Source organism: Pseudoliparis swirei, chromosome 19, assembly GCF_029220125.1.
Source record: "Pseudoliparis swirei isolate HS2019 ecotype Mariana Trench chromosome 19, NWPU_hadal_v1, whole genome shotgun sequence".
In the NCBI taxonomy this organism is placed as follows: domain Eukaryota; kingdom Metazoa; phylum Chordata; class Actinopteri; order Perciformes; family Liparidae; genus Pseudoliparis; species Pseudoliparis swirei.
This window is the reverse complement of record NC_079406.1, coordinates 10377851-10390260: the sequence shown is the minus strand read 5'-3', so window position 1 is coordinate 10390260 and position 12410 is coordinate 10377851. Positions and strand designations below refer to the sequence as shown.

Genomic DNA, 12410 nt, shown 5'->3' with positions numbered 1-12410 from the left:
TTAACCCCCCCCTTTAAATTTTCCTTTCCCAAATTAAAAAAATAAAACTTAAAACTTTTCATGGTTATTTTTTTAAAAAGGGAGGCCAGGGAAAACTAATAAAGAGCCAAAATTTTGCAAAAAAAAAAGGGAACGGAAGGGGGAAAAAAGTCAAACTTCGCGTTAGCTTAAAAGTTTCCGGAAAAAAAAATCTTTAAACTGGGAAAATTTTTCAACCCTGACCGCAAACCCCCTTTAAGTGGGGGTTCCCCAATTTAAATAGATTAAGAACCTTTTTTGAAAAGAACCCTTTTTTGGTAAAAAGGTTATTTCCGGGGCCCTTTTATTGCTGGTTGCCTTAAAAATCGGGGGAAATTTTTGGAAAGCATGGAAGGGGGCCCATTTTTTTTCCCCCAAAGGTTTAATTTTAAACCTTTAAATTTAATTATAAATCTCTTTTTCCCCGGGAGTCCTTTTGAAATTCCGCTTTTAAAGGGCCCCTCGGATATGGCATAGGAAAAACCCTGCCCCAAAAGGAATCGTTTGGGCTGGGAATTCCTTTGGGGGCCCGACTAGCCAAAAGGCCTGGGTTAAAACCAAAAATTTGGGCTTTCCGGGGGATTCCTTTCCCCCCCTTGTGATGGTCGGGGGGGGTTTCCCATTTTGGGGTAAGCCTACAATGAAATTTAAACTCTGATAACTTGGAAGTTTTTAACCAAATCTTTTCCTTTTTAAACCCCCTTAAAAATTAATTTAAAAGTTTCCAAAATTGGGGAAAGGGTCCCTTGGTTAGGTTTCCTTCCTTTTTCCCCTAAGGGGATTTGGGAGTTTTTTGGCCAAAATTTTGGGGGGTTTTGGGGGATGGGGAGGACCCGAGAAAGGGAAAAATCCGGAGACCCCCAAAATTTTAAAAGGGGAAAAATTTTCAAATAAACGAATTGGGGAAAGGGAAAAAATTGGGGGTTTAAAAATTTTAAGTTCTTAAAACTAAAAATAAATGAGTTTCGGCAACTGATGTAATTGGAGTAAACATAAGTTAAGTCAACTCATAATATGTCAGTTCAGACAACTTAAAAGATACGAGTGAAGGTAACTTAAAAATCTTTAAGTATGTAATAAGTTGACTTTACTTGAAAAAGGTGAGGAAACCGATTGCCTCAACATTTCTAAGTAAAGTAGCTCAATAATTTTAAGTTCTTCAAGCTAAAAGAAACTACGTTTAGGCAACTCATGTAATTGCAGTAAACATTAATATAGTTAACTTAACAATTATTAGTTAGGTTAACTTAAAAAAGACAACTTAATAGATCCAAGTTATATTAAGTAAACAGTACTAATAAGAACTAGTTAACTTTACTAGTCAATGAGATCCCATTACTTATCGGTTTGATTGCCTTAAAATGATCAAGTAAGCTGAACTAAAAACTGTAAGTTGTTGAAACAAAAGAAGGAGAACAGTTACAATGGAAGACAAAGTTTATTTAGAAGAAAAACACATGTTTTAAAACTCAAACAACGTGCTTAAAATGCTGAACATGTTGCCAGATTAGGTTTTGTAACGCAGAAATATGATGAACACAGCGTTTTCGGCATTTGCAAAATTTCACTACAGAAAAACAACAAAAACAGACATTTTATATACAAGAGTTCTATTGGAGATAGAAGGGTGAAGTTCTCGGGCCTGACTGCACATCATGAACACAGTCCCTTATGGCATCAGTAGATTTTTGAGTGATTGTATTTTAGGGTTTTTGGTCCAAGTGAGAAGCACTCTATGAATGAATTCAGAAGGTGTTCCTCACTCGTTGAGGATACTCCAAATTCAGGGGTAAATAAGTCCGAAGAGTAGCCACACGGCACGGGGAAGATTATCACGACTGTTCCTCCCAAAACGATGGCAGTAGTTGTAGACTCCAGGTTCAGCGAGTGAGGAGGCCACGATGTCTTCAGCACCGTCGGGGTCCCAATGGAGGTGTGGGACACGTCCAGGTCATCAGAGTCCTAATAACAAGAGCAGCATAAAAAACACAATTACATGTCAAATTTCACGTTGCATTTCTATGGTAGAACACACAATGGTTACCTGGATTCTGATATTATTAGATAATCAAGTGAAAGATGCTCAGGAGTGAGTGCGATGATTAATTCATTGATCATGTGATCCACTGAATGATTGCAAAAGCTAATAATAAAGAATATGAATTATCATATTTACAAATAGGGATATTTGAATGGAACAACAATAATAGAGCAAATGTAAACAACAGAATGTAGAAGGGCCTGAGAACAGGTCGATGCAGTTGCATCACAACACGCCCCGATCAGGACCCTTTGGTGGCATCTGCTGTGTTTCCATAGGGTCAAGTCGAAGCTTCACGCCATCCTAAACTCACACATTCAATAAAGAAAGACCAACGTTTAATACGTGGGCAACCAACCATATTCGTGGTAAACATCCACATTTCTTTGTCACTGCTGCTTCTGGGAAATGTGCTCCTACCACAGGAGGCTGAACAGGTACCTACCATCTTCAGCGGTCACACCTGCATCATATTGGCTGCTCCTGAACTTCCTGTGGCAGTAGAGCGAGCATATTGCCCAAAAGCAACAAAGAAATAGCGATAATGTTACCAGTGAAAACCCTTTTTTGGTAACAGGAGATATTAGTAGAACCCCTCTACCATCATGCAGACATGTGAAGGTGTACAGATGCCCATTTAGGTGTGATATGATTTGTAATTTTTTCTTTTGAAGGCCTTTGGGTTTTGAATGGGGCGACTAGAGAGCTGCAACTGGACCCGACTGGAAAGACGGGAGATCCCACTAAAAGGGCCCCAATCAGGGATAAGTGAATCAAAAGGTATAGAAGCACTGATTGGAAGAGAAGTAGCCAATACCAAAAGATGAACAGGCAGAACACATGAGATAGATTGGGCATCCTGTAGTGTGGAATTAAATAATTTTGACTAAAGTCTACTTACAAATTCTTGAAGAAGTCTGCGTTGTCATCTCCAAGGATGATGGGAGAGCCACAGAGGACTGCTGTTCACCTCCCAGTCACATCTGTACTCTAAAAAAATATTTTAAACACACACAATTCACAAGTGTTAAAGGACAATCATTTGCCAGCTCTGCATGCAATGCTGTGACACTACTTTATTAACCACATAAAGAAAAATGACTGCTTGATAAACTTACCCCAGGTGTGACTTGTTGCAGATATTCAAGTTTCTGTCCGACACTTTCCCCCTCTGGGTTTTGAACTTCTCCAGGAAGCGAGGAGTATATATGTCGAGATCTTTGAAGAACTCTGATTGCAACTCAGATTTTTGCTTGATAAGCGACAGAACTCAGCCAGAATCTAACGGAAAGAGAAATAAATGAAGATGTAGTCATATTAGACCTACAGTAAACACATTACAACATACTACATCACACTGGGCAGAAAACTAGTGGCTTCTAGATTGAACAGATTTCATCAGCTGCCCTCATCGGCCCTTCATGGTCATCACAGGAGACACTCTGTGTGAAGACATGGACTCAATCTGGCAACGCTTCCATGTGTTATGCAGTAGTGTGTAGAAGAAAATAAGCAATACTTACAATTCATTGCCAGGTTTTTCAAAGCCTACAAAAGAAACAACAAAAGCAATTAGTCAAACTGCAAATAACTCCTCGTCAAAATGCATTTTTATGGCTAAAAAGCCATCAGTTTAATGGAAGATTTCACAGACAAATATGATTAGAAATGCTTATCCTAGATATAGATAGATTGAAGTCATAAATTGTCTGTAGGGAGGTTGGCAGGGAGCTTAGTTTCAAACTTGCTATTGGTTATAATGGATGTCATTTCCAGTAAATATCACAAAATAAGAAATGATGTATACCGTATTTTTTGCACTATAGGGTTAAATTTAAAATTAATTCTCAAAAAACGACAGTGCGCCTTATAATCCGAAGCGCCGTATATATGGATTAATTCTGGTTTTGCTTACTGACCTCTAAGCGATTTAGTGTGGTACAAGGCGCTCACGGCTAAGTCAAAATGTTTTAGGGTACGACTTTGGTAAACTACAAAGCCGCACCGCTTTGCAGCATTACGGCTACCGTAGCCAGGAACGTCATGAGTAATACATACTGTAGCGACCCTGCGTCAGGAACGCTACGGTACGTAGATGGCTTATAGGGTGTTTATTCAAGGAACATAGAACAAGCTACTGTTGGCGTAGCCTCACGCCAAACGACAACAAACCGCCGTGAAACCTCAAAACCAGCTTCACGTCTGCTCCGGTCATAGCTCCGATCCGAACCCGCGGAACACAACAACACACACACAACAACATCACTCGCTGTCCAATCACAGACCCGCCTCACAGCTACCAGCTCGTGAGACGTTCACTTACATCCGGACATAACATTTCCTCAGTCCGTTACAATACTGTGCTTCACCATAATATTACAGTGTGTGTAAAAGGATCCCAAAATACAACTGAATAAGGTTGGTAGTTATTGTGAATACGCTCATTAACGTTTGAATAATGTTGAGAATTATTGTGAACGCGTTTAATAAAGTTTGATCGACTGACTTATCTGACTGTTTTTTCCGCTAATGCGCGCCTTTATAGTCGGTGCGCTTTATATATGAAAAAGATCGAAAATAGACCATTCATTGACAGTGCGAAAAAGGTAAGTAAATAAAAACGTTGTACCACATTCGCCAGGTTGAGAAGTTCTCCATCATACGGTTGTGGTTGAATTATTCCTCATTCAACCTAACATTGCTAATTGCATTCCTCTTAACCCTATTTTGCCTGGTTTTTGACCCGAATCAATACTACACCTCCCCGCCTTAGGATTAATTTGACCCCATTCAATGTTTAATGTCGGTGTTCTTTCGGTAGTCAACAAACAAACATAAAGTGCCTCACACTTAAACTTGGAAAACAATATTAATTCTAATAATTTTCTGGAGGTTTTAATTGCTGGCGTCAAATTGAACCCAAAGGGTAAAATATGTTAGTAAATATAAAGGTAACAGGAGGGTGAAACATTGAATCGGGTCAAAATGACCCAGAGGCGGGGGGAGGGTGTAATATTGATTCGGGTCAAAATGACCCTAAGGCAACACAAGGGTTAACTCAGTGACAGTAGCGAGCTAAATGAGTTCTACTGCCGCTTTGAAAGACAATGGAGCAGTCCTGAGACCATCCCCCACAGCCCCACCAACAAGCCACAGACCATCAGCCCACCCTCCCCCAGCCCATCAGGGGCTCACACCTCTGGAGCACCCTCCATCAACTCAGCGACGCCCCTCGTCATCCTGGAGAGAGCAGTCAACAGGCTGTTTAAAAGCAGAACCCCCGCAAAGCAGCGGCCCGGACTCCGCCTCCCTCCACCCTGAAGCACTGTGCGGACCAGCTGTCTCCGTGTTCACCGTCATCTTCAACACCTCCCTGGAGACATGCCACGTTCCAGCCTGCTTCAAGGCCTCCACCATCATCCCCGTCCCAAAAAAACCCAAGATCACAGGACTCAATGACTACAGGCCCGTCGCCTGACCTCTGTGGTCATGAAGTCCTTTGAACGCTTGGTCCTGTCACACCTCAAGACCATCACCGACCCACTCCTGACCCCTGCAGTTCGCCTACAGAGCCAACAGGTCTGCAGACGATGCAGTCAACATGGCCCTTCACTACATCCTCCAGCATCTGGACTCCCGAGGAACCCACGCCAGGATCCTGTTTGTGGACTTCAGCTCTGCCTTCAATTCCATCATCCGTCCCTGTTGCAGGACAAGCTCTCCCAGCTGCACGTGCCCGACTCCACCTGCAGGTGGATCACAGACTTCCTGACCGACAGGAAGCAGCACGTGAGGCTGGGGAAACACGCCTCAGGCTCCCGGACCACCAGCACGGGTTCCCCAAGGCTGTGTTCTCTCCTCTGCTGTTCTCCCTGTACACCAACAGCTGCACCTCCAGTCACCAGTCCGTCAAGCTCCTAAAGTTCATGGATGACACCACCCTCATTGGACTCATCTCTGGCGGGACGAGACCGCCACAGGTGGGAGACTGACCCCCTGGTGACCTAGTGCAGCCAGAACAACCTGGAGCTCAACGCTCTGAAGACAGTGGAGATGGTTGTGGATTTCAGGAGGAATGCAGCCCCACCCGCCTCTCATCCTGTGTGACTCCCCCGTCGACGCTGTGGAGTCCTACCGCTTCCTGGGCTCCATCATCTCCCAGGACCTCAAGTGGGAGCTGAACATCGGCTCCATCTCCAAGAAGGCCCAGCAGAGGATGTTCTTCCTGAGGCAGCTGAGGAAATTCAACCTGCCAGGGAAGATGATGGTACAGTTCTACACGGCCATCGTTGAGTCCATCATCTGCTCCTCCATCACCGCCTGGCACCCTGCAGCCACAGCCAAAGACAAGCGAGGCTGCAGAGCATCATCCGCTCGGCCGAGAGGGTTATCGGCTGCAATCTGCCTTCCTCCAGGTCCTGTTCACTTCCAGGTCACTGAAGCGGGCCAGAAAGATTGTCGCCGACGCCTCCCACCCTGGACACTCCTGTTCGAGTCCCTCCCTCGGGAGGAGGCTGTGTCCATCATGGCCACGACCTCCCGCCACACCAATAGCTTTTTCCCGACGGCGGTCGGGCTCATCATGGACCCCGGACTGACTGACTGTCACCCCAGGACTACCACCTCTTCTTCCACCTTCCTCTCTCCTCCTTCTTCCCTCCTTCCCTTCCTCCTCCTCTCTCTTCCTCCCACTCCTCCTCCTCCTTGCGTTGATTGTTGTTTGTCATGTCCAAATGTTGCACCTTCCACCAAAAAAAATTCCTCGTTTGTTTGTGAAAACATTCATTCTTTGGCAATAAACCTGTTTCTGATTCTGATTCTGATTCTGGGGGTTGTGTGCAGTGGCGGTTCGTCCATAGGGGGCGCTAGGGCGCCGCCCCTCTTAAAATTTGGCGATGAAAAAAAAAGAAGAAGAAGAAAAAAAAAATTCTGTCAAAAAACATTATATGCCAAATCATTTAAATAGTAAATATACCGTGTTACGCGCTAAATGTGTGTGGAGACCAGAAGCCCTGTCAACAACCACTTAAGTTAATGTGAAAAATATAATATATCGCCATTATCACGGAGAGAAGCCCTCCCTTTTCGAGGCGCTGGTCTAACGTGTGTACGGCATCGATACAACATTTCAGTCGTTTTGGCAATGACCAGCTTCACATTGGCGGATGAAACTGAATCTTGGGGCGCAAATGTGCGCTGATTGGATTATTCGCAGATCAGAGACCCGTATGTTCCCTCAGCCCATAGAGCAGTGTTGCCAGGTCCGGTTTTCCTGCGAATCAGGCCACTTTTGAAGTGTTGCGGGTTGAATTTTTTGTCCTTGGTTCGGGTAGACCTATTTTGCATGTAAATTACATGAATATCTTTAAATAAAAATCCATATTTTAAATGAAATAATTTATTCATACCCAAATCCTACCAAACTGACTCCAGATCAGCACGTACACACATTTTATTTATGATAATATACTGTATCTAATTACACAAGGCCATTTTAGGACCTAGGTGAAATAACTTGAGGGAAAACTGCTTTTAATGCTGGCAAACTAAACATATGTTGTTACTTTGTAGATATTACAATACATTTGGCAATGATAGCAATGCTGTTGGACTTTAAAAGCAGTGTATATGGTTTGGCACGGGCATATTTTGAGTTCTGATATTGGGCTGGTTTTTGGGCTGGTTGTGTCACACAGACCTGGCAACCCTGCTGCCCAGAGCTCCACGGAGGTACGCGAGCAACATAGCTAGCAGAAGCTTTATGTTAGTATGGCGTCGTGACTGAAAACTCTGGTAGCTCTGCACCAATCACCTTGCAACCGGCGGTCAGATAGTGACAAGAAGAGGCTGAAAGAGTTGGGACCCGAACAGCCGGATTTAAAATTCTGCAGCAAAGCGCTGACCACGAGAGGACGTACACCCGGAGGTTCTCCTCAAGCCTATATGCTAACCCGAGCTGGTTAGCTGAATGCTCCATGGGTGATTCGTTTTTTGTTTCCCTGTCTGTTTTCCAAAGTCCTGGGACGGAAACTCTCTGGACTACAACGGGTGAGGGATCTACAGAGCTTCAGACAAGTGTAAAGCACGAATCTTGCCGCAGTTATCTAGCTAAGAACATGGAGCTAACTCGCTAACAGCATGAAGCTAACCCTGTTTGCAGACCGAACTGGCATCGAAAACACAACGAAGAAGTTCTGAAAAACAGACACATTCCCTCCAGAATAATGGAAACAGGCTGGTTACAGACATGATTGACTTTAACCAGAGTTATTGAGAAGTTTGACCACTTTAAAGAGAGGAGGCTACTTTTCTTTACATATAGTGGGTCTACTCTGTCAAACAGTTAGAAATGCACTCTGTCATTTCTTGTTTTCAATGTATTGAATTTTTGTTTGTTGTTCAACGATATTATTGAGTGTTTGTGAATTTTATTTTAATGAGCTATTTTTATTTAGCGTTATTTTTAAAAATCTGTTTCCTGCGGAAATTGCTTTCCATCTGTTGCACTTCCTGCTCCTGAGTCCGTCTTTCCGTCACAATGGTTTTATATTGCCGAGGGTGAGTTGAGTGAAAAACTATTTTGGCTATATTCTTCAATAAAACTTAACCGTTTATGTTACATACAGTAATGGAATGTTAATACGATCCCGTCCAGCTGTCGTGTCATTTAGACTGTCAAAATATACGTTTGGTGGCGGTTTCATTGAGCCGCTTTCTAGCTCATGTACCGTAGTTATTTATTTTGTCCATTAGGGGTCTCTGTTTTCCCCTTGTATGTTACATGTCATGGTTTTTGATGAGAATTGTTATTATTTAGATTTAATGTGGTCCTGTCTTCCATGGACAATGTTTTTTTATTGCTGAGGGAAGTGGAAGTGCAGAGACAAATCGGAAGGCAAATGTGTGTGTTCTGTTGTCTTCTGCAGAATAAATAAGTGCTGGGAAATCCACCATCTGACTTCTTCCATGCCCGCTCCACATCAGTTACAAACTCTGCTCTTTCTTTCATGTGAGGTGGGGAACTTTTATTTTTTTAACTTCTGAAACCCAACCCAATGTTCCTTAAAGCTGCTCTGAACCTATCATGCCCAAAGTTACAGTGTGTTGATAGTTGTTGTTGGACAGTGTTGAGCACGCTGTGTTCTTGAAATAAAGCTTTGTTTTTTACAATATTCTACTCACAACCTCTCTTCTTCTCATTGTTGAGTGATATTTAAACCACGTCGCCCAACTGCGCCCCCCCCCAAAAAAATTTCACCAGCCGCCACTGGTTGTGTGACTCCCGTCGTGCTGCGTTAATGCACACGAGTGAGACAGCCACGACGATGTTGTGACTCGTTTGTTTTGACGGTCTAGCTAGCTTACATTAAACGCTTCGTAAAGTTAACATTCAACTACCAATATACATATGAACAATATGGCGAAGATACGACGATGTTTACTTAGGACATGAACAGCAAAACGTTATTGAGACGCTGAAACTTACCTGAAAGTAACTCGCACACCTGCACTGCCTTCTCGCTGCCGCCAATCCGTCTCGGGCAAAGAACGTCTTCAGTGGTCGACTGCGCATGCGTATTCGAGCCGAGTGCTGCCGAGTGCACCCGAGTTTCTTCCGAGTCCGCCTCACTCCTTTTTTTTAAAAGTAAAGCTTACTTGAGATAATAAGTTTAATAACTTTACTCACCAAAAAGTGTTCTTTACTAAGTTTCTTAAAGTATTTGTCAACAAAGTAAGCAGAAATGAGTAAAGCTCACTAATTTTTTAAAGTAAACTTTACTATTACATTTTACAGTGTACTTCCTGTCTTTGGCTGTGGGGGATTGTGGGTGTTGTATTAAAATATTCCTGCAGCTTCCCCAGACTTATTATCAGAAGTGTTAAATGTCACACCCTTCAGCACACACAAACACAGCATCACGCTGTCCAAGAGGCTCGCTGTTAACAGTCATACAAGAATAGGACTGCATACAGGTGTGCTCGTTCAGCTGAACAGGCAGACTAATGGCTGTACACTCATACTGTGTGTGTGTGGGCGTATGTGTGTCTGTGTGTTTGTGTGTCTTGGTGTGTGCGTGTGTGTGCTTGTGAATAATCATGAATCTTACTATGATCATTTGTCCAAGAGGCCTTAACGCTTCCCTCCTTGGAGAGAAAGGCCCTTAACCATCCCTATCTGATGAATGGCTATTGATTTAGTTTCTCACCAACAAGAACACACACACCTACACACACACCTACACACACACCTACACACACTTCAGCACTGACTGGCCCTCTCCACAGCTCTCTCACAGTGCTGGCATGTCAACACACTGCAGTAGCTACACTGGGTAGCTGACAGCACACTCTCCGGGAGTGAAAGACAGCTAATTAGGAAGGAAATAAAATGGAGCGATTCAATGATGGAATACAAATAGAGTTCAGCTGAGGAACATATAAATAATTAGGGATTTTTCTCTTTTCTCTTCTTTCCTTGTTCCCTCTCTTAGTTTATTTGGGCGGAATAAATCCTTTAAAAATTGTTATTTAATCAATGCTCAAAAACAACATTTTATATATTTTATATTAAATCAGATACTGATGGCCTAGCGCTATGTATAGCAACTGGCGGTTCAGTATGTTGCTCATGGACATTTCAACATGCAACTATAGGGAGAGCGGGGATCGAACAGACTACTTTGTGGTTACAGGACAACCATTCTCCTCTCCTCATGAGCTACAGCCGACGCAAATAATCAGTGAATGATAGCAACTCCCCTGCCAACCAGCAGACCTGTGTGTAACCTTGAGTGGGAAAAGTGCAAGTGAGTGTTGAAGAGAGGAGTGTACACATTGCGCTGAGCTATGCAGAGAAGCACCAATAGTATCCACTCATTTACACACAGCCTCATCATTAAAGAACTAAAGATGCTCTGATGTTATGAACTGGTGCAGTTCTGTATGCTGGAGGTGTGCAGAAGATTGCTTTAGCATTTTATCACTTTTCCTTTCCTGTAAGGGGTTTTGCTAGACGTTTGGTTACTGTGAGCAGGGTTGCCAGGTCTGTGTGACAAAACCAGCCCAATGGCCAATCAAAACCAGCCCAAACCAGCCCAATGGCCAATAAAACAAGCCCAAAAAACAAGCCCAATATCAAAACTCAAAATATGCCTGTGCCAAACCATATACACTGCTTTTAAAGTCCAACAACATTGCTATCATTTCCAAATGTATTGTAATATCTACAAAGTAACAACAAATGGTTAGTATGCCAGCATTAAAAGCAGTTTTCCCGAAACAGTTATTTCACCTAGGTCCTAAAATGGCCTTGTGTAATTAGATACAGTATATTATCATAAATAAAATATAGCTCTGTGAAGGTGTAGACCAATTCACTGACGGACAAACTAACCTGTTGCTTTGTCTTGAGGCTTTCTCTTCCCTTTTCTCTTTTCCTCCCTGCCTGGACAACATGAATGTACTGTTTTTACTTCATATGCATTTACTGTAGTTAATGCAATACCTTATTTCAACTGAAACACCTTATGTTGCTTCACTATATTTTTATCATATACTTATAGTTCAAACAATGTACGCACTCGACAACTGGAGAACGGAGCAGCATTTCGAATGTGTTTCCCGTTTTGCTGTGGTTTTGGAGATCACTGTGTGCGACGAATCTCGGTTTTGCAGTACCGACAAAAAGCTTTGGTATCATCCCCAGCCACACGTTCTATCCATTCTTTAATTCCGTTTTCACTTTCCCATTCTTTCGTATATTTCTTCCCGTATTTAGCCCACTTACCGGGTGGCATGTTTCTCCAGTGTAGCTAGCTACACTAACTACCAGACCAGAGTTGGGATCGAGCGGGTCGCGGGAGACTGAGAGCGGCGAGAGCTTTAGGTGCGTGTGTGTATGTGGGCGTGTCCCATGTCCATGTGTACGTGCTGATCTGGAGTCAGTTTGGTAGGATTTGGATAGAAATAAATTATTTCATTTAAAATATGGATTTTTATTTAAAGATATTCATGTAATTTGCATGCAAAATAGGTCTACCCGAACCAAGGACAAAAAATTCAACCCGCGGCAACACTTCAAAAGTAGCCCAATTCCGCGGGAAAACCGCGGACCTGGCAACACTGACTGTGAGTGTCAATCTTCCAGGAACATAAGAACCATGCTGATGACATTCTCTGTCTGTCTGTATGTTGTACAGATACATGTGATAATGCCATGGGGTCAGTCAGTTAGCTCTGAGCTACACTTTAGGACCCCCTTTTTCACCTAAAATTGTGCAGTTAAGCTTGAAATCACGGAAATCAATTCCAATACTCAGGCTAACTTGGCATTTAGGCCGATACCGAGTAG

At 43.0% G+C, this 12410-nt stretch overlaps 1 long non-coding RNA gene across 1 annotated transcript; it reads right to left on the bottom strand.

The window, feature by feature from the left end:
* Positions 1 to 2941: 2941 nt before the first annotated feature.
* LOC130209483 (uncharacterized) lies at positions 2942 to 9600 on the bottom strand. Its single transcript, XR_008834622.1, has 4 exons — positions 9546 to 9600; positions 3583 to 3607; positions 3178 to 3340; positions 2942 to 3049 (listed from the first exon to the last, which is right to left on the bottom strand). It is a non-coding gene; the product is annotated as an uncharacterized LOC130209483 (long non-coding RNA).
* Positions 9601 to 12410: the final 2810 nt, after the last annotated feature.